General features: G+C 38.2%; 1 pseudogene; it reads right to left on the bottom strand.

Moving 5' to 3' along the window:
- LOC102485086 (caspase activity and apoptosis inhibitor 1-like) overlaps positions 1-307 on the bottom strand; it is a 1337-nt pseudogene extending 1030 nt beyond the window's left edge.
- Positions 308-7110: the final 6803 nt, after the last annotated feature.

Below are 7110 nucleotides of genomic sequence, written 5' to 3'. Positions count from 1 at the left end.
CGGTCAACTATGGGGGATGCCAGCGACATAGCCATTACGCTAACTGCTGGTTCCCTAATGAACAGTTCTTTAACACATCAGGAAGCATCTTCTGTAACTTCCTCTCTCCTGTAATGCAGAAGTGCTGCTGAAGCATTTCCTTTTTATCTGATATATAGAAACTAACTGGTTTTAATGACACAGTCAGATCTAGTCCACCTTCTTCAAGGTCACTATGCTCTGCCAAAAATAACTCTTTCTCCAATGTGGGCAAAACGTATTTGGTTTCCTGCTGCAGGGAGCCAGAGACGCTGGAGGACGAGTGCATGCCACAGGGTGAGAGGGCTCACCAGAGATAGAAAGAAAGAGCGAGAGAGAAAGTGAGATATCACCTCCCTTCCCCAGGAAGGATGGCCATATCACAATCCCTTCTTCTCTATTCTCCTCTTGGGATTTTGGGCATGCATGCACACATGCTCTGCATGTTTTTCAAGCCAACAGGTCCGAGATTCAAATCACGGTCAGCTATGTGGGATCCAGTGCCTTAGCCACCACCTAATGGCCCTTACAAACTTTTAGAAGCCTCTTTGTGTTTGTATTTAAAAAAAAAAAAAAAAAAACTGGGAAAAAAACCCACAAATGTTAGCAATAGAGAAATAATAAGTCTTTCTATAAAAATGATTCTCCGATTCCAAGGGCTGTCAATTCACATTACATACTGTGTCCTTTGCAGGGTAGAAACTTCTTAATCTGATGTAATCCTACTCGTCTATTTTGGGGATTATAGCCTGTGCTTTTTTTTTTTTTGAGAGTTTTTTCAATATAGGGCACGTGCACTCGCCAGACAGATAGAGAGAGACAGAGAGACAGAAAGCAAGAAATCACCCCCCAGGGGGGATGGTCATGCTGCAATACCTTCTCCTCCATTCTCCTCTCGGGATCTTGGGCACGCACACACACGTGCCCGGCGTGAGTTTTAAGCCACCAGGTCCAGGACGTGAACCGCTGTTGACTACGTGGGAGTCCAGCGACATAGCCATTACGCTAACTGCTGGTCCCCTATAGCCTGTGCTTTGGGAATACTATTTAGGAAGTTTTTGCCTACCACAATGTCTCCCAGAGTTGCCCCAGTGTTTTCAAGCAGTAGTTTTATAATTTGTGTAGAATTGCTATTTTGATTATATTAATTCTTCCAGTCCCCAGGAGCATGTGAAGTCCTTCAATTTTTTGGTGTCTCTTTCAATATCTTTTAAAAAAGATTTTCATAGTTTTCTTTGTAAATGTCTTTGCCTTTCTTACTTAGGTTTATCCCTAGATATGTTATACATTTTTTCAAGGTTTTAAAATCATTTATTGGTTGGAGATAAATGTGTAAATAAGCTCTGGACAGCATAGAATCTGTTATGTTTTAATGAACTTAAAGTACATGAAGACTCCTTACATCTTCTGCCATTTATCTTGTGTGCTTATAACCACCACCACATTCAAATGGAGGGTGATTTTTCACTGTACTGAAAAAAATTCTTCCTTCAGCAGTTTTCCATAGTTTGACAAACTTTTGAAAAGAGAGATGAAAACACACTACAGTGTTTGTACATTGAACATTTATTACACTAATTGGCAATGTAATAAGACAGTGCTCACGTGGCCTGAATGTTGGTCACAATCACAACAAAGCTTAATCTGGCACATACAAGTGAGAGTGTAAACCGTGAAGACACATTTAGATACATGTAAATATGTATAAAAGAGAGGCTGAGCGTTTATAGAGGTTTAAAAAAATATAGGGCCAACTAATGCCATTTTACCTCATTGAAGTCTCCCTTGTTTATATGAAAGGTGTTCTTTCTTAAAACTTTTATAAGACTTCTGATAACTAGGCAGTGCCATGGAAGGAAAGGAAGCTGCTATAAAGTCTGCAGCACTTCTAAGTGGAGGGAAGCAAAAATGAATGTGGCTTTAATAAGCACCCCAGAGGGAACATTCGTGCTTTAAACAATGACTTTACACAACACTGTGAAGAGAGCAACACGTTTTCTGTAAGATACTGTTATGATGAATTCCTGGTAAACTAAGATTTTCGCTTTATTTTGGGGCATCAAAAACAATCCAACTTAGGTAAATGATTATGTCCACAAGAAATTCATCTCAGGAGTCAAATGTGCCTTGGCCTTGAAAATGAATGTGCTCACTCACATGAACAATGTGTTCAACCCAGGTTCAAAATGCTTAAGGAATACTTTTGAGTGTAAGACAGCAGCATTCAAATTTAGTTATTTAAAATAAGCTATATTCCCTTTGTTTTAAGATATGTAGTTTCCAATAGGGGTCTTTGGTATAGTTTTTTTCTTTTTAAGTTTCAACACAGATTAATTTTCCTTCATTTGGTAAGCGTCAATTCCCTTTATCCTTATGTATACTGAAATGTTGCATTAGTTTTTGGATTCATAAAATCAGGTTTCACTTTATAATTCAAATAACAGTAATTAATAAATGCATACTGCCTGATTGATTTCACATGTATATAGATGGATAATTTTCAAATATGCACATAATCAGATTAAGAGAAACTCACTTATAAATTGAAAAATACTTGTAAAAGGTATCTTTTTCTCTTCATTCTAATTCATATTTAAATCCCTTAATTTATCATGTAATTTACCAAAGTTCCTCCCCCCCAAAAAAAAAAATCCTGTAGGCCTGAAAGAAGCAGTTTAGCAAAGCAGTAATACTGACAAGACATCATCTTACACCATTAGCTAACATGGACATGAAGGCAGTGATCATCTACGGTGTGTGAAATGCCACAAGAAGTCACTAGCAAGAGAGAAGAGTTATGTCAGTTCAGTTTCTTCAAGAACACTACATGGGGTTTCAGCTTCCTCCAGCAGTAGATAGGCCTGCTCAATTGCTTTAAGGCCATTTTTCTTGGATGTTTCCTGAACTTCCCCTCCCACAAGAAACTCATCGAGAATAAAATAGAATAAAATAAGCCTTCTCAAAATTAAAGATGATATCAAGTTCACACACACTGCCAAAATACTTGTCAAGTAATTCCACACAACGATGAATTATTTCCAGGGTAATTAGTTCATTGTCCTGATTCTTGATAGCACAGCAAAAATACAGACTAGTATATCATTTCTGTAGTCGAAGCTTTCCCTGACAACTAAAAAGCAACATAAACTGCATGGCGGCCGCAGGCCAGAGTGCGGTAGGACTTGGGCGAGGAGGGGAAGCCCCTGTCACCTGGCAGAGGAAGAGATGCGGTCGGTATCTTATACATTTTATGGCTATGATAAAAGGGATTCCTTTCTTCACTTTTACCTCAGTAAACTTGTTGTTCACGTATATAAATGCTTTAGATTTCTGGATGTTAATCTTGTGTACTGGCACTTTATTACATTTATTATTCATATATTACTTTGAGAACTTTCTTCATGGAAACCTTTGGGTCTTCTAAGTATACCACCATGTCATCTGCAAATAAAGATACTTTCAACTGTTCTTTGCCTATTTGAATGCCTTTTATCTTATTTTCTTTTCTAATTGCACTGACTAAGACTTCTAGTACTATATTGAAAAGGAAGTGGGGAGAGTGGGCAGTCTTGTCTAGTATCAGTTTTTAGTGGAAACCTTTTAAGAATTTCCCCATTCAGTATAATGTTAGCTATAGGCTTTTCATATATGGCTTTTATTGTGTTGAGAAATGACCCTTCTATGCCAGTATTGCTAAGAACCATAATCATGACAGGATGCTGTATTTTGTCAAATGCTTTCTCTGCATCATTTGAAATAATCATGTTTTGTCTTTCTTCCTGATGATGTGATGTATAATGTTTATGTTTTTGCATATGTTGAATTGTTGGGACCATGCGGCCAACATAGGCTGAATTTAAAGGAGCTGCCCCTCATGCCTAAAAGCAAGGACTGGGCTGAGGAGAACTGTTAGCAAGGTCAGCAGTTTATGAGTTCCAATTCTCCACTGTGTTGCTATACTAGCCTGCACTCAATTTCTCTGCCATGAGCTTTACTGACAGTACCCCATAAGGGCAAAATAACACCCCCAGTCTTCCTGTAACTTTTACAATAACCCTGAAGGAATGTGGATCCCTAATGTGGCAGCAAATGGGAATTTTCTCCTGAGACTCACTCCACCTGCCTGGAAAATGTCAATAAAGAATGGTGTATTCACCTCTCCTACTGGGGATTACATATATAACATTAGAAAAGTTTGAGTTAATGGAAAGCTACTAAATTGGTGAAACGACCTCAGTAGCTGGGGGAGGCTTAGGGACTCACCCGCTAGGCACTGATACCCCATACAAAGACCATGAGCCACCTTTGATCTCAGGACAAGGGAAGATCGCTGTTCCCCAAGCCACAGCCATTGTATAGAACAGCACATAGAGGGTCCCAAGTACACAGTAACTTTAGGTCAGTCATTAAGCTGCTCATAAGACCACATTCTTTTCCCACGTAGGCAATAGGCTCACCCCCTTAGCTGTAAATTACTCCAAAAGCAATATAGATATTTCACTTTAGTATATATTAACCGTGTCTTTACTTAACAAGACAAGATCTCTATCTAGGTCTTTGTAACTGGCAATGCTGCCGCCCCGGCCCAGGATTGAAGTTATTAAACTGGCCTGGGACTGAAATTATCAAGCTTCCTACAAGCCCCCTCTTCAAAAGACACTTCCTGATAATCAAGATCTAAGAAGAAATGCACCAGACAAATGGACTCCTTTGTTCTAAGGACTGTGTTTGGCTTCACCTGATCAAACAGAATGGTGCATCATGTTTTATGATTATCATTTCCATACTTTGTATAGCCTGTTTCTTAGTCTTCCCCCCTCACCCCTACTACTTCTATAAAACATCCCTCAATAAATATGTATGTTTGATAGCCACTGGTGCTGCAGTCTTGAGCTGGCTCTGACTGTAGTTGGCTGAGAACATGCTAAAGAGCACTGAGGTCTCAGTCTGATTATTCCTCGCCTGTGTTGCCTTCCTGTGTATGAGCTTCAACCCACCCCGGCTGGAGCAGGCCTCCAGCATTGAATCATCACTGTTTCCCTGGAATAAAGCCCAGTTGATCATGATGAATAATCTTTTTTTTGTTTTGTTAGATACAATTTGCTAGTATCTTACTGGTAATTTTTGTGTCTTTCTTCATCAGAGATATTTGTCTGCACTTTTCATTTTTTGTCAAGTCTTTATCTGTTTTTGGAAGGAGGATGATAGAGACTTCATAAAATAAATTTGGTAGGTTTCCTTCATTTTGGATCTTGAGAAATAATTTCAGTAGAATGGAAGTTAACTCTTTTTTAACTATTTTGTAGAATTGAGAAATAAAGCCATGAGGACCTGGGCTTTACTTTGTTGGGAGGTTATTTTTATTGATTCAATCTCATGGCTTGTTATTGATCTATCCAGGCTTTCTATGTCCTCCTGATTCAATCTTGGTAGGTTATATACATGAAGGAATTTGTCCATCTCTTCCATGTTCTCTCATTTGTTGGAATATAGTTGTTCATAGCATCCTCTAATGATATTTTGTATTTCTATTGTGTCTGTTGTAATATTGCCAAATAATGCATATTTGATTTATCTGGTTTCTTTCTTCTTCTTTTCTCTGAGAGGTTTTTTTTTTGTTTGTGTTTGTTTTCTATAGGATGCATGCACTCACCATAAAGACAGAGAGAGACAGAGAGACAGAAAATGAGAAATCACCCCTCAGGGGGATGGCCACACTGCAATACCTTCTCCTGCAATGCCTTCTCCTCCATACTTCTCTTGGGATCTTGGGCACGCATGCACATCCACCTAGGTGAGTTTCAGCCGCTGAATCTGGGACTCAAACTGTTGTTGACTACATAGGAGTCCAGTGACATAGCTTTATAGTCATTATGCGTCCTGCTGGTCCCTTTTTCTTCTTCTTAATCAGTATAGTTGATGGTGCGTTGATCTTGTTAAACTTTTCAAAGAACCAGCTTTTGATTTCATTTATTTTCTGTGTAGTTCTTTTATTTTCTATGTCATTTATTTCTCCTCACATCTTCATTATTTCTTTTCTTCTGGCATTTTTATTGTTGCTTTTCCAATTCCCTGAGGCATGATGTCAGGTGGACTATTTGCCACCTTTCCATCTTTTTCTTATGCACACTAATTGTTATGAATTTCCCTCTTATGACTTATTTTGTAATGTCCCAGAGATCATGGAAACTCATGTACTCATTATCATTTGTTTTCATAAATGTTTTCATTTCAGACTTAATTTCTTCAGTAGTTGAGAAGTCATTCAGAAGTAGGTTGTTTAGTTTCCATATGTTTGTGTATATTTGAAGATTTTTTCTGAAATTAATATCAAGTTTAATTCCATAATGATCAGAGAAGATGGTGGATATAGTTTCTATGACTTTGAATCTGTAAAGGCTTGATTTGTGTCCCATTATATAGTCAATCTTTGAAAAGGTTCCATGAGGGGGTGAGAAAAATGTATATTTTATGGTCTTAAGGTGAAAAATTCTATAGCTGTCTGTCAAGTCCATTTGATTTATAGCATTGTTTAGGTCCTAACTTTCTCAGCTTTTTTATTTTTCTTATCTATAAGCTTTGTCTAAAGGAGATAATGGGGTGTTGCAACCCCCAACAATTATAGTCTTGCAACCTATCTCTTTTAGCTGTAGCAGTCTTTCCTTCATATATTTCGGTGCTCCTGATTTGGGTGCATAGATAGTTATAAGTGTTATGCCTTTTTGATAAATAAGCCCTTTGACTGCTATATAATGTCCTTCTTTGTCTCATTTTACCATTTTTGTCTTAAAGCATATTTTGTCTGAAATCAGTATCATGACTCCAACCCGCCTTTGATTTCCATTCACATGAATACCTATTTCCAGCCCTTCATTTTCAGTCTTTCTATGTCTTTATCCACAAGGTAATACCTTTCTTTGTTTTGTTTGTTTGTTTGTTTGTTTTTTGTTGTTTTGTTTTGTTTTTGGAGAGGTTTTTGCTATAGGGCACGTGCGCTCACCAGACAGACAGAGAGAGACAGAGAGACAGAAAGTGAGAAATCACCCCCCAGGGGGGATGGTCACGCCGCAATCCCGTCTCCTCCATTCTCCT

Source organism: Tupaia chinensis, unplaced genomic scaffold (genome assembly GCF_000334495.1).
Source record: "Tupaia chinensis unplaced genomic scaffold, TupChi_1.0 Scaffold000591_1, whole genome shotgun sequence".
NCBI classification, from domain to species: domain Eukaryota; kingdom Metazoa; phylum Chordata; class Mammalia; order Scandentia; family Tupaiidae; genus Tupaia; species Tupaia belangeri.
This window is presented reverse-complemented; position numbering and strand designations above follow the sequence as displayed.